Source organism: Balaenoptera borealis (genome assembly GCF_965194805.1).
Source record: "Balaenoptera borealis genome assembly, chromosome: 6".
Classification (NCBI taxonomy): Eukaryota; Metazoa; Chordata; class Mammalia; order Artiodactyla; family Balaenopteridae; genus Balaenoptera; species Balaenoptera borealis.
Genome location: NC_138863.1, coordinates 66,684,281 through 66,700,332, shown reverse-complemented (window position 1 = coordinate 66,700,332; position 16,052 = coordinate 66,684,281). Strand labels below are relative to the sequence as shown.

The 16,052-nt window shown below is 35.6% G+C and overlaps 1 protein-coding gene and 1 pseudogene across 8 annotated transcripts in view; one reads left to right on the top strand and one right to left on the bottom strand.

Annotated features, from left to right (window-relative positions):
• CSRNP3 (cysteine and serine rich nuclear protein 3) overlaps positions 1-16,052 on the top strand; it is a gene marked incomplete at its 5' end in the record, with an annotated part of 250,330 nt that overhangs the window by 139,032 nt on the left and 95,246 nt on the right. The gene's annotated exons all lie outside the window — the stretch shown is intronic.
• Positions 3,060-16,052, bottom strand: part of LOC309630272 (small ribosomal subunit protein eS4 pseudogene) — a 30,754-nt pseudogene continuing 17,761 nt past the window's right edge. The window contains exon 1 of the transcript in view: positions 3,060-16,052. This exon is cut by the window's right edge and continues 17,761 nt beyond it. The product of the transcript in view is annotated as a small ribosomal subunit protein eS4 pseudogene (transcript).

The window sequence follows — 16,052 nt, the reverse complement described above, 5'->3', positions numbered from 1 at the left end:
GGGGACCACCAGGTGGGAATGGCTGCCGGAAAGAGGGCTGGATGAAGAGGACCCTGCCATGGCAACCAAGGATCAGAAGTCGGAAAAGTGGAAGATGCCTAGGGGAGTTTGATGCAAGTGACAGAAATAGAACACTTAAGAGGGGCTGAAAAATTTTAAAGGGAAAGTTTCTTCTGGGAAGGTCAGTTCTAAAGGAATGATGGAAGCAGATGCCTTATGGAAGGAAGAATAGATGAGAGATGACAAATTACAATAATTTTCCAAATTATTGGATATAAAGAGAGAAGTGGAGTAATACCAAGATGGCAGTGCAAAAAGTGCTTTGTTTCATTTTTCAAATGAAATGAGAAGGTGTGTTCTGGGTTGGTATTTATCCTATACACATTGAAATTATTCACTAGTTGCTTATGGCTCCTACTAGATCTGATAGGCAGATTTATCTATTCTGATTCCATGGTGAAATCTATTCCGATCTATTCAGAATCTAGAGTCATCAGTCAGTGTCCAGAGTCATTGTTAAATATTTTTTATATTCTCCTTAGTGTGATTATAGGCTAAAGGGAAGAAAGTAGAAAAGGAATGGCTGAAGATATGGAAAAATGGCAATTATTCATAGCAAAGGTTAGCAAACTATGGCTGAGAGCCAAATGTGACCTACTACTTCTTTTTGTATGACCCTCAAATAACGGTTTAACGTTTTTTAACGATTGAAAAAATAAAAAGAACATTTCATGACCCATAACAATTTCAGGAAATTCAAATTTCAGCGCCCATATATAAAATTTTATTGGAACACAGACACATCGATTTGTTTACATACTGTCTACAGCTGCTTTTGCATTGCAACAACAGAGTTGAATAGTTGTGACAGAGACCGTATGTCTTGCAAAAGCCTAAAATATTTATTATCTGGTTTATTACAGAAAAAACTTGACCACTGATTTATAGTACAATTCCTGAGAAGAGAGAGGGAGAAGATGGGATCAAGGGCACATGCAGAGGTATTGGCCTTGAACAGGAAAAAGGATGCTTCATCCTACAAAACGGGGAAAGGGTGATAGGATTGTGCAAATATAAACAGTTTTGTAGGGGCTGGAGAAGAAAGAGGAGGGGGTTCGTCCCCACCACATACACCCCACACTCTAAGTGAAATGTGTTAGCTGCCATCGATCATGACATTCTAGAGGACAAAAACTGTGTCGTATTCATCTCTGTCTTCCCCACAGCTTTCAGCACAGAACCTTTCTTTCAGCCACTCTCACTAAATATTTAATTGAATCCCAGGTGAAACTCTATTATAAGCGCATTCCTAGAAACCTCTGCCTTTAGGGCCTTGCATTTAATTCTCTTACTATCTGAGCCCACATTTATTAAAGTTTGATGTTATGTTTAGTGGTGTAAAGAAAATGGAAGCTGACTTCTTATTCAGTTAATTTCCAGTTCACTAAATGGAGTCCATATAGTCAGAAAGAGTTAATATTCTTATTAAAATTGGCCTGTTTTCCCCTTTTTTCAGCCGGAATAGTTTTGTGTATCAGTAAGGTGTTTTTAGAATAAATACTATACAAGTATAAGTTATTAATACAGATTTTTTTAAAAGCTACTAACAATGTAAAAAGAAAATAGGAACCACAGGAAAGTTTAAAAGTTAAGGGGGAAAAATTATTATAGAGTAGCATATATGACGACCCTTAGTTATTTTATTTAGCCAGCATGGTGAGTTTTAAGAGATTGAATTTTAACACGCTTGGGTATACACTATTCATTCACTGCCATTGTCACAGTTTCTACTGTCTTATACCTGCTCATACAAATATATTGCCAGCCCGGACCTGAAAAGTATTTAAATTTATAATTGCTGATGAAGAGTTATCTGAAAGCACAGACAGTACAGATGACCAGCTTGAGGTTTATTTTCATCATGGCTTAAATATACACTCACACATATACATACAAGAATATTTACATGAATATATAGAAATTCACCCCAATCAGCCAAATCATCAACTCTCTCTTGTTTACTTAAAAAGTAACAGCATGACAGTGGTAATCATATTACAATATATAAATATATCAAACCAACACGTTGTACACTTTAAACTTTCACAATGCTATGTGCCAATTATAAGTCAACAAATAAATAAGCACCAAAATAAAAAAAAAAGTAACAGCATGTTTGTGAAAGTGTCTATTTTACCTATTAATCTGTTGTGAATGTGAAAATTAATTTTGCAAACACTCAGTTATCTAATGTTCTTTAGCCCCCCAATAAATCTTTCCATCTCCAAAGGGAGCTATACATGTGACGACCTATAATGATATTCATCTTGGCATGATCGCCCTTATAGTAATCTTCTAGTAAGGCATAGATTGCTGAAAAGAATACTCTGAAGTGACTGATGATAGTGTTATAATGCCCAGTGACAGAGAACATATCTATACATTCAAAGTAATAGTAACTAGGCACATTTACACCCTCCCAGGCTGCCGCCTCTAATCTAGAAACTTGTCTAACAGATGTAAAGTACAGCACAAACCTGCAGTAAAATGATGTGTCAGGAGCTTTGGGGGAGAAAAAGAGAGAGAGAGAGAGAGAGAGAGGGAGAGAGGACATGTGCAAAGGAAAAAAAAAGCGAAATATTTTGCCTATTAATCAATTCATATGGGATATGAGAATTGGAAAATGGGAGTTTTTGTTTCTTCTTTCCAACTGCATTATTTTTCAACAAATACAAAATTTTGGTTCTTTGCCACTTTCTTCAATAAATCACTCTGGTACCAGAAAAAAATCCCCAAACAAAGCAGTGCGTGGTCTGTGAAAGTGACAGAAACAGCAATAAAAATAGTCCGTTTAACTGTTGATCTCTATTGATAGAGGTGTACCTTTAAGATCACTTGTTCTAAATGGTATCAGACTCCTCATAGGTAAAGGCTAGGAGAAACAGGATATGGTTGCAGCTGAACATGCTTTTCATTAAGTATCTTACTTTAGGCTTTCTATCTGAACAACATTTAAATGCATTAGACCAGGATAAATGTTGGGAAGCTGACATTTTAAAAAAAAATGAACAAAACACAATTTATTAGCAGACTATTCTCTGGAAGGAGTCCCAGTTATTTACAAGTAAAGAAAAGGGATGTATAATAGAACTAATAGTTGTACTAATGAGCAAAATCAGGTTCTATTGTCACCATTTAGTTTTGACACATTAGAATTTAAGGGAATATAACTAAATTGAGATCTATAAGAATAGGAAAAATGTTAAATTTGCATTTTAAGCCATCTTTCTAGTCTCCTATTTGTCCCATATTATGGAATTACTCTGCATGTGATACTTTTTCAAACCTAATATCATTTTTTATTCATTCTTATCCAAGGACAAAAGGTTATAGTTAGGTCCTATTTCTTGTCTTAGAGAGCTCACAAACTATTATTTTATCTGGAAATTTCCTCCTTGGTAAATGATGGGATCAATGGACTTCTTCCCTAAAAATATATTTTTAATAGGAGTGTCAATTTTATATAGTATACATATACTCCCAGGAGCAGAGGAAGTTGCTTAGTGACTTCTGTAAAGCTTTTCTGAAAATGACCCATGGTACTGGTCTATGTAGTAAGAGAATCAGGGAGTTAGGACTGCTTTTTAGCACTCACCTCAACCATACTTTTCATAATACCTGTGAACAATCCTTATATGCCCGTCCCTTTCCTGCATCTTTGTCTATCATGTTATTCTATAGCCAACCCAAGCTGTATGCTATCTTTTCTCTCTACCCTTAAGCCATGTGGTTCTCACTGAGTGATTCCGTTCATGCCCCGCAGACTCTGCATCTCCTGTGACAGTGTCTACCCAAACCACCGGAAGCCTGGCTACCATGCTGAGCTTGAGTTATTCAAATCATTCTGTTTTTGATAAGAAGAAAAGCAACACAGTAATCAGGTGATAAAGTACTATTTAAAAGCAAAGCTCAAAATATCTGTGTATAATTTGGTTAACTACTTGATCAGATATGAAATGCAGGTCCGTATGGCAAACCAGACTTTTTCCCGTTACGCGCTTGGCTTGCAGATCTGCTCTGTTAGTGATTTGTCTTTAATCTCTAAACTGTTTATTTCACTGGTGTTTGTGATATGGTTTGGCTCACTGAAGCTTAAACCTTTGAGGGGTAAAAAAATGCTATTATTTTTATATTTAGTTATAGCTGTCCACTTTCGCACAGTGCATTTAGGAACAGGAAACATCCCCTTAAACACTATCCATTTATCGAACATATAAAAGGAAAGACTTTAATTCCTTATAGTAGTTACGAAGGGCTACCACTTGTCAAATACATTTCTGCAGTTAAGTAATAAAAAGCCAGAGTGTTTGAGCGAAAAGTGTACTAGTCTAAGCTAAGAGAGTGACTACTTGAAATATTTATGCCTTACTTTTCCCACCAGTAAAACTTCTTCTTTGCATGGCTACTTAAGGATGAAAAAAAATATTTAAAACACCTCAGGAGAAAATTCAAGTCCATCAAAAGATTGAATAAATTCAAGTTACCCAGCAAAACCCCCCCAAAGGCCATATGAAATTGGACTCATAAAGGGAGAATGGTTGAAATGTTTTTTTCTTCCTCTCCAAGAATGATTTCTTACTTTTCCAATTCAGTAATGATTCTTCTGTTTATTCTGTGCTCTTGACATTCACCAAAAAGTCATTTCAGTCTTGGCAATATATTCACCGAAACCAAAAATGAACTGTTCATTTGAGTTTCATTCTCTCTGCAAATATTATAAAATTACATTTATTCTCTCTTCTATAAATTTAACACCAATATTTATAAAATTCTTGCAATACAGGCCACATTATAATCTCTTTTGTCCTATGAAATTCTCCACAACTAAACTGAAATCTTACTATTTTCCATAGCACAGTATGTCCCTTGCCTCAAGAGGAAAGAATAGACAGTTGTGATAGACAAAAACTGAGTAAGAAATTTCTACTTTGTAAACCCTTTTTCCTTCTGGTCCATCTGCTGTAGATTTGATGCGGGAGGGTGTTCTCATCATCAATCAGTGTCTCAATAAGTATTTCTTATGTTAATGGCCATTAAAGTCTAGTGAACTTAATGCTGAAAAAATACAAATACAAAGCTCTTCTATATGTAATATTAATGTGTGGACATTTTAGTCTATCTAGCATACTTTTATTTAACACATGTCATGAATTGACAGAAAGCTTCTGTTTACAGAAATAGCATTCTTAAAATAGCTTACATATTGGCAGACATGTTGATCCAAAATGTGAAATGTTTGTGAAGGCCCATTAGCAAAGCCTGAATACCTCTTGATGTGCAAGTGTCTGTACTCTAAAAGAAACCTACCTCTGACTTCAAACAGACTATGTTAGACAAATAAGTACATGCAAAATCACTGGCACTGCTCTTGGACATGGGAACAGTTGAAGCACATCTCTTCTGTATTTGGAAGAAAAGGAGGGAAGGGAGAAAAGTTGTTGGCAAAGAGGGTAGTAATGATGATTGGTACTTGAGGAAAAGGTCCAAGACGTTTTATCAGTTGGAGGAATTTTTAACAAGGCTGAAAATGTGTTACCAGCTGTGGAACAGCTACCAGAGGAGAAAAATTGCAAGGTATCCTGTCTGATCCAATTCTCATAACCCTGTTGTGACGGGTGGGAGGAGGAAGTGTGTGCAATATATCCAGCTTTTCATTTGTTTTTTTATTGAGACAAGCTCAGAGAACACAAACTGGAAGCTGGTGTTAAACAATAATTCTGTCCTCTGAATAACAACCTGCATGTTGCCAGCATTATCAAACATTATAAAGACAGCTATCTAAAAGCTTGTGTACACCTTATGTCTATATTCTAGAAACATTTTTGCAAGAACTTGTGCAACAGCATTGAGCGTCTCCGGTGTGAAAGGCTTGTGGTAGGCACTAAAGATATAAATATGAATAATGTGGAGGCTTTATCTTTGAGATCCCAGTTTATTGGCATCTTTCTAGAAATGTAGACACATTAATACAGTATGATGTTATAAAGTGGATACTAGAGTACTAAACAAAGACACATGAAAGAGAGAGAAAGGAATGGCCTTTTCTCTCCGTGTGCAAAGGATATGGAGATAGGTTTTAAAGGGAGGGCAATTTTGAGCTAAATCTTAAAGGGGAGGCAAGAGTTGATTGATGGAGGAAATAAGAGTATAAGAAATCAGAGGACCATCTCACAGTTAATACTGGCCTGTGGACCGAGAATGGGCTTCTAGTCCAGACTCTCCTATTTATAGCTAAAGATTTATGGGTCATTACAGATTAAAAGTTGCCCCTCAAATTGTTGCCTGGGAAACACTCTCCAACTATGTTATGATTGGTTCTTTTCCAGTATACAATTAATAACTATAACAAAACTGACAATAGTATATTTAGGTTCAGAAGTTTCAGCATCATTTCTCTCTGGGATAGCAAGAAAGCAAGAGTTCCACTCCTGGACTTTTGCTTTGCAGGCACTCTCCAAGCATAAGGAAAATTTAGTATGAATACATCAATATTTTCCCAATTAGATGTTTTTACCTCAGGCTTTCCAATTTTTCTGCTGTTAAATTTCAACCGGAACTACATAATGCCCAGCTATAGATTTTTTTTTTTTAATTCTCAAGGTCTTCTTCCAGTTTTAAACATGTATCTCTTACTTCTAGTGCCCTTACCATTTTTTGTGAAAATACAATCTCTCTCCTCCAGGCAAGTAAAATAATCTATCATAATGTAGGGCTCAGCAGCTGGGTCAGAAGTAGGGTTACTCTACTCACTGAGACCTTCTTGAGCCACCTCCAGTCACCCCTTCTCGTCCGCTGCCACCGAGAGAAGGCGTGGGAGTAGATATGTGAATCTCTTTGCAGTACCTCAAAAGTGAATTTAGAAAAGCAGTGCAGTATGTAGTTGCCTAAAGAAAATATTGAAAAGGAATCTGTTCATCAATCAAAAGAAATCACATCTTTAACAAACCTGGTAGACAGGATGGCATCGTGTCCAATCCAGCCTAAGGGTGGAGTGTGGAGGCAGAGTTCAATTTCCTTCATATCTAAAGGCTTAAACTTACAGCAGTTGAAACTGTTTGAACAATATCCTTATTTGAAGAACCTAGGGGCAAGACGGGAATAAAGATGCAGACCTACTAGAGAATGGACTTGAGGATACGGGGAGGGGGAAGGGTAAGCTGGGACAAAGTGAGAGAGTGTCATGGACATATATACACTACCAAATGTAAAATAGATAGCTAGTGGGAAGCAGCCGCACAGCACAGGGAGATCAGCTCGGTGCTTTGTGACCACCTAGAGGGGTGGGATAGGGAGGGTGGGAGGGAGGGAGATGCAAGAGGGAAGAGATATGGGAACATATGTATATGTATAACTGATTCACTTTGTTATAAAGCAGAAACTAACACACCATTGTAAAGCTATTATACTACAATAAAGATGTTAAAATATATATATATATATCCTTATTTTTAAATGCCTTTCTTACCATTAAATTAACATAATTAATTTTAATATAAAAGTTCTACTGTTATTAATTTTACATTGTATCAGTAACAGGAAACAGAACACTTGTAAAATATAGAAAAAGCCAAAGTCAAAAATCAAAATCACCTATTACCTAACATCCAAAAGATAACTATTTTCTATGATTTTGATTCTACTTTTCTAATTATTTTATGCTTATATATACTTAAAATATTGAGCTCGTAGTGTGTATATTGCTTTAAACTCACACATAGTCCCTTAATCCCTTTAATTCCTCTCCAGTCTTCTTCTATACATATTAGTTGTAATCATGTTTCTTTATATTTCTGGGAAATTTCTTCACTAATTATTATTTTTTAAACATATGTATTGTTTTTACATAGTCAAAATACTGATTTCAATGGCTATCTGATATTCTGCTACATTGATAAATATATATTAAGTATATTTAGGTAATTTAAAGTTTTAATTATTGTGTGATTTCTTGAAATAGCTTTGCATTTAAAAACCTCATTCTTCTTGTAGCCCATTAAACCATAAATTTATTGCTGCCACCTGGTTCCACAGTGGCCATAGAATATAGTAAATTAAAGTAAAGGGAAAATGGAATAATGTAGCCATAGGTGTCCTAGGTCAAAGAAATACCGTTTAAATAAAAGGTAATAAGCATATGTAGACAACCTTAAAGTCACCTCACCGTGAATGGCTGGGAAACAGTAGCAATATAATGCCCAATTTTGTCTCAGCCATCATAATTGCATGTTCCATAGATAACTATCAGTAATTAAAGAGGCAAAGATCCAAATCTTGCTTTGGCTTCGAAAGAGTAGCAAGAGCTGTGGTATCCCCAGTTGTCGGCTAAAGTTATCAGGAGTTATAGTATTCAGATAAAATGTATTTACCGTTCTCTCTATTCTTAATCCCACATAAGAAATTCTTAGAATATCTAGAGTTTAAATGAGACTGTGATCAAAACTTGTTTTTACTGTTTATTTACAAGGCAAATGGCCTTTCTTCAATGGCATGTTGATGTTCTATACTAAGACAAGTGTGACTAAGACAAGGTTCTTTAGCCTAACGACCGAATTAAATAACACCACCTTCCAATATGAAGGAACACATATGCACTATGATCGTATGTGTACGTAACAATCATATACCAGTATAAGGGTGTATAATTTCCTTCCCTCCAGAGATAAAAATTAGAGCCAAACATGCTTGGATCATGGTTTCATGTAATAGTGCTCTTTGATAAAAACAGACGTGAATAATGAATACTAAAGAGGAAGCTGACTATATGAACAAGGAAGAAAATGCATGCCTCATTTCAAAGAAGCCAGTCACTAGCATTAATAGCAAGCCACGGGATTAAGCTCATTAAAAAATTTGCCTAAAGGAGAAATCTAATTTGTTTCTTGTATTTCTTCACGTCGTATGTTTAATATAAAGCATAGAGGTGGATTTTGTGATCTGGATCATGATTTTAATCTGCATAGAACACTTTAATATAGTTTCCTTATCTGAGTACCACAATTATGTTCAATTGATGGTATTCCAGATTTGAAGTTTGATTGTGAAGTTGTTTTTCTTTCTTTACCTTTAATCAGGCCAGTGAGAGAAATTCTGTTCTCTTAAAAGTTAGCTGTGATGGAGGGAATTGTTTATCTAGGTAACCGATTTTGTCTATGAGCTCCTCTGCCAGGCACTGAGCACTCAGAGGTCAAGAAGGAATCTTTGTGTCCTTAGAACCATGTACTTTTGCCAGGTGCATGGTAGGCATTCAATATTTACCACTGAGTGTCTCCATATCTGATATTCCTCTTGTATTTCTTTCTTTCTTTCTTTTCTAATGTATTATTATCTTTAATTAAGTACAAAGACTTTCCCAATCATGTCACCTAGAGATCATTTTATCCACTGCTCTGTTTGGCCTCCAGTCTCTTGTCTCTCTTCTCAGCAATGGTAAGGCAGATACCCCTTCCCTGGGGAAGAGAGATCCATGGTTTGTCGTTTTTGCCAATAACGAAAATGTTGGAGAGCCAGATGGCAAAGCTGTTGCCACTGGCATCTTTCACATGAACTATATCAAAAGAAACAGAATGTCTTTTCTGGTTGGTGATCACACCAATTCTTCCCAGGTTAGCATCTCCAGTCACCATGCTCACGTTACCAGTGTCAAATTTGACAAAATCATTAATCTTGCCAGTCTCCAAATCAATTTGAATGGTGTCATTTACCTTGACGAGGGGATCAGGGTAGCTGATGGTATGAGCACCATGGGTCACCAGATGAGGGATTCCTTTTGTGCCCACAAAGATCTTTCTCACTTTGCACAACTTATACTTGGCCTCCTCAGGTGTAATATGATGAATAGCAAAGCGATCCTTGGTGTCATGGATCAGACGAAAATTCTCTCCAGTCTTGTCAATACTGATGACATCCATAAAACCATCAGGGTAGGTTATATCAGTGCGAACCTTGCCATCAATCTTAATGAAACCCTGCATGCAGATCTTTACTTCATCTTCTGTTAAGTCATACTTATGTCTGTTCCTTAGGAAAATGATTAGGGGGAGACATTCCTTCAGCTTGTGGGGACTTGTAGATGGACAAGGAGAAAACACACTAGTCAGTTTATCCAGCATCCAATGCTTTGGAGTTTCTACACAATTCAGGTGCTTCTTGGGACCATGAGCCATGGCTGCACTAGGCATGAAAAGAGTTCCTCTTATATTTCTATCCTTGGTTACTGGTATCATCATCCATACTGTCTCCCAAATTAAAAATCCTAGATTCAGGGTTCCCCCTCACTCCCACTTAAGTATCTGTTGATTTATTTCCTTAATACCTTTCCTCTTGATCCCCAGGGCTGCCACTGTTTTCATTCAGAGCTTTATAACTTTTTTCTGGGATATTTCAACTGTCTCATTTGGTCTCCTTTCTTCTAGACCCTCTCTCTAATTCATTCTCCTGAGTTACCTCATAAAACACAGTTGTAGTCAAGCCACTTAAACATCCCCTATAAGTACAAATTGATTCGTAGTTGAACTCCAAACAACCCAGCATTACAAATGCACAATCCCATATCAAGATCAAATAACGTTACCATTTTCACAGTGAAATTTTTAGTTTCTTTCACATATACATTAGTCATGCCTCAGAATCTGTATATATTATAGCTCTTCTTCCCAGAATACTCTTTTCCTTTTCCACAAAAGAACTCCTACTTATCCCTTAAGATTTATTTTCCATGTCACCTCCTCTGTGAAGCCCACTGTGACTACCTTAAGTAACGTGATACCAGTAGAGCCACACTGCATTAAAGCCATACTACCTGGATTTGGATACTGACTCTGTCACCTTGGCAAGTCACTTAACCAGTCTATGCCTTAGTTGTCTCATCAATGAAATGGAGAAGGTAAAAGTAATTACCTCATAGGCTTGTTGCAATGGTTATGTGAATCAATTAATACATGTAAAGTAAAACACTTCAGTCTTGGTTAAGTGTTTGATAACTGTTAGCTATTTTTATATAGTTTATTCACTCCTGTCTTTATGTTCTTATATAATTTTCAGTTAGAGAATGTATCCCATTATGCTGTATCTATCTCTATATATAGGTCCCTACCTCTAGATGGAAAGCCACTTAGCTTGAAGACTGTGACTTATTCATCTCTTTAACCTGTCAGAGCACCAAACCAGATTCTGAGCATATAGTATTCAGTGAATGTAAAATGAATAAATGTGTGAGTGAATGAATGAATGAATGAACAAACTCAGGTAAATAATACGCCAAAACTGTTTCTGTATGTGTCTGTTACACAAATCAAGGTAGATTCAATCTATTAGCCAAGTATCTATAGACTTGTATTGGTGAAATAAAATACAGGAAACTCTTTCTTGTTCCTTGAACCCCAAAGCAGTGTCATAGCCCTTTTAGTTATGATGTAACCTTCCCATTGACATGGAAAAGCCACTGGTCCTATTAAATTATTATTTTTTTCTTTTTACCTGCTCAGTTCACGTTTGCTTTTGCATATGCTGTTTGACTCCATATTTTTGGTCCCAGGTTAGCCATCTAATTCATTAATAAGAAGAAATCATTATAATCAGCTCTGATGGTCACTAAGAAATAAATGTATCCTTTGTGTTCTCAGAGAGGAGGTTTGCTTCATTTACTCTTTTCTCTTGATAAATGCTGTTTTCTAATGCCTTTGTGGTGATAAAGAGAATGAAGGGTGGGGGGGAAACCTAGATACTTTCTTCTCTGGGTCACTTTGCATAAAGACTTCTTTACAGCCATGTTCAGATGATTTATGTACATATTGTATATGCAGCAGCAGCAGTTATAGAGCTTTTCCTACCATTTAACCTACATCATTTTTAGTGGCCGTTCACTGGCTGCTTAACTTAACATCTGCTACTTTGGTAGTCTAATATCCAGATAGAATGAAGAATCAGAAAAATAAAACTCCAGTAGGCTTGTTTACTTCGATAGGTAATGGTGTGTGGTTTTGCGGGGTGGGGTGTGTTTTGTCTTAGTTTGCATTATCCAAAATTATCTATTTTTTTAACCTTTGCAGAATTAAGACGTGTTTGTCTTTTCCCAACTTAGGAATCAGACAGCAGAAAGAAACATAAATGGTCTCCTCTATGTACTCTATTTAAGGAAGGTCTTGTTGTTTCATAGTCTTTTGCAGCTTCCCAAACACAACATTAACAATATTTGATATTAACAAATTTTCACAATATTTGAAAGTAGACAAACTGAGGCCAATACAAATCAAAATACCCATACAATTACTAAATCTGTCTAACTAAACTAGTTACATGCTCTCTAGTTGTCATATATAATTGGTAACTGAATCATAAAACCATTGACTTGTAAGGCTATAAATGAGATCAGAGCTTGGCTTATCCAACAGATATAAAATTCCTTCTTTCTTTTTGACGAATTCCTTTCTCCTCATTCCTCAATTGTCACCTTTAGTTCAGGCTTTCATCATATCTTCTTAACTCCTCTTCCTCAGCCTCTGTGCTGCCTTGGTGCTCTATGAGTCTAGACACGCCTCAACTGCCAAAGTTGCTTTCTTTATTCATCACTTTGACTATACCTCTTTTCCTATGCCTTGGTCACTTCCCAACATCTCATATGTTGCAAAAATCTCCTCACTTCAAGCTTCATTGCACTCCAAGAAGGGGCACCAGACTTCCTTTTCTCCTTCAACCTCCCAACACATGCCTAAATCTCCTGTCACCCAAAAAACTTCCTCAAAGTCCTCTCATTGTAGTTAGTAAAGCTCTTGCCCGTTTCTGGGCTTTTCCCAAAGTACCATTACTGGGAATTCCCTTTTCTCCTGGCTAGTGAAGCAATCTCTTCCCTATTAGTTCAGAAACCCCATTCCTGCACTACAATCTTCTTAGATAAATCAGTCCTTATGTGCTTTGGACACACTCTGAATTGTTTTGTTTTGTTTTTTTTTTGCTTCTTTCTCTGCCCTCCTAGGTTGTATTTTCTCTTAATGCATCCATTAAATTCATCCATTTCACTGAATATATGTATCAGACAGTCCTTTCAGGTACTTTTAGGTTTATTATGTTGTCTCTGTCATACACATGTAAATAGGTTCCAGTTATCAATTGCTGAGTAACTACCACAACACTTAGTGTCTAAAACAGCAACCATTTTATTACATCTTATGAATTCTGTGGGACAAGAATTTGAGAAAAACTCAGCTCAGTGATTCTCCACATAGTGACAACTAGGATCACTTCATGATATCCGTTTGGTGGATGGGTAGGTTTGGAGGGTCCAAGATGGCTTTACATACATGTTAGGCATCAGGAATGGCCAGAACCCTGGGCTCGGTTTGGACTGTTTGAACAAAGTGCCTATATGTGGCTTCTCCAAGGCAGTCTTAGGGTAATTAATCCTCTTACGTGGCAACTCAAGGCTCCTGGAAGACTCAAGAGGCTCCAAGAGGCCCAAGTAGAAGCTTTAAAGTTTCTTAGGACCTAACCTTGGAATTTCTAAAACATCACCTCTGCAGCCTCTATTGGATTAAGCAAATCATTATGACTAGCTTAGAGTAAAGGCAAGTGAAATTAGATTCAACCTCTTGATGAGAAGGATAGCATAGGAATATGTAGCCATTATATGTAATATATAGATATAGAGATAGAGATTAGATATAGATATAGATGTATGGATATGACATTTGATAAATGACTTTAATTATAGTAATGATTTTCTGATTTTAGGAAGCAATATTGAAAAGAAATTGTATTGATTGTACCTATAATGCCTGTTGTCAACAAAATATTCAAACTTTAGGAAACATTATCTCTACTTTACCACCCTCCCGTAACTTGCTCAGCACTTTTTTTTTTTAACCTAGATAGACTACAATCTTCTTGGGTACAGTGTATATTTCATTTTTATATGCCTAGCAACTATCTCAGAGCTTGGTACACAGTAAACTCTCAATAAATGTTTGCTGAATTGAATTGAATTAGTCCTGGATTTTGAGGCTGACATGGCCAACTTAATGACTTCTCTGAACATACCGTAAAGAAGGATAAAGGTAGCAAGAAAATCCAGCCTTACCAAGGGTAAATCCAACAGGAGGTACTGATATATATATATTAATATATATATATTATATATTAATATATATATGCCAACTAATACAGTTCTAGAAAACACAGGTGATGGTATCAGTTAATCTTTTCCATCTTCCTTCATGCAGTAGAAATTTCAAGAGACGATCCATTTAGCATGTCTATGCCCAAATTACTGCATGAGCTAGATAGCAAACATTCTGGATTACTTCTGACAAGCTTTAGTTATTTTGGAGAAAAGGGGGGCAAACAAAATGATTCTATTATGCCTCTTTGTCATTAGAGAAAAGCCAAGCTAATAAGAGTCAATAATAAGAATTGACATATCTTTTTGAATTCACAGCTTTTAATATACAAAGTAAATTAAAACGTCCTTTTAATCTTGGATGGAATTTCCTTCTTTAAGCTGTGATCTTGTGTTTCTCTGTTAATTTCAAATTTAAAGAACTCTTGGCTGATGAAACTGTTGTATAAGCAGAGGCACTGTTGTTCATTGTGTAATGTGAGAATCAGAAACTCTGCTGCAATTCTCTTGTCATGTCGCTGACAGACTTCCAGAATTTTGATTGGAAGGATGGGTATACTTTATAATTTGTTTTAATCCTGAGGCAATTTTATGAGATTTGTTTCAAATTACTTACTAAATTCATTTCTATTTTTTTTCTGTATGTATTAGGAAAAAACTGCCTCTTGTTTCCAAAAGTCCTATCTACTTATTATATTTGTTTGTCTTGGCTATTAGGATAATGCATTTAAAAATTCTTTTAAATAATCATTAGAATTTTACATCATTTCTTCTCACTTTACTAATATTAGTGGACAATGCTTGAATAAAGCCAATTTAGGGAATTGAAGTATAAAAATATTGCTATATATTTCCATGACATGCTTTCCAAAAATTTTTCTGTTCCTGTTTTGCAGACTTGACAAATAAGGCATAAGATGATAGAATAACTCACCAAGGTCATTTAAGATAATAGTAGACCTGAGAAGCTTATTACTGTTTCATGATCATTTTTTGTCTCTTTCTAGGTCTTTCCAACTCTGTTGTCCACCTTTAAATACCTTTTTCAACATTAATGAATTTAACAAGCTTTTACATTTAATACATTGTTTACAGACTATAGTCTTTCCATTGGAGACATTATTTTACTAATTTGTTTTAATTGCTAGCTATTTCCATATCCTTTGTATTTATTTATAGTTCTTTCTTACTGTAAATTATTTCTTTACATACATTCATACAAAATTCACATATATGGATTTTTATTTCTAATTTCACACCCATTGCCCCTCCCTATCCCAAGAATTTGGAAGTAACAGTTTTCTACTGATTCTTTCCTTCCATTTGGCAACCATTTTATTTCACTGTTTTTGAAGTGATGCAGTAAGAGAAAAATGGCTGCCTTTTGTTTATTTCCTTGTACATTAACATGATGACATCATCAAAGATATTAGCTAGAATGTACATATCTTTAAGAACCCAGAGGTACACTATAAGCCAGAAACACTCTGTTTTCCTTTTCCTCTTAATGCCCCAAGGTTTTGCAGCTTTTGCGTAGCTCTTGTGTGCAGGGGGAAAAAGGAACATGAGCATTTTGGAACAAATGCATTAAAATGGTGGCATTTAAAACATATCTGAATATTTTTTTCAATGTTAAGAAAGATTCATGAAAAGGCATTTATTTAAGTCATGAAACATTCTAAATAAATGCTACCACTACAAAAAATATTATAAAGAATGATGTTAAATCATTATATTTAGAGACTGGCTAAAATATTTAGCCACATGTGCCTATTCTGGCTTTAAATTATTTTTTAAAATTTCCATTGACACAAAATTTTGTTATAATTATTTCCAAAAAATAACTTCTCATTAATGGAAGGTTTAAGCAGGTATATAGATT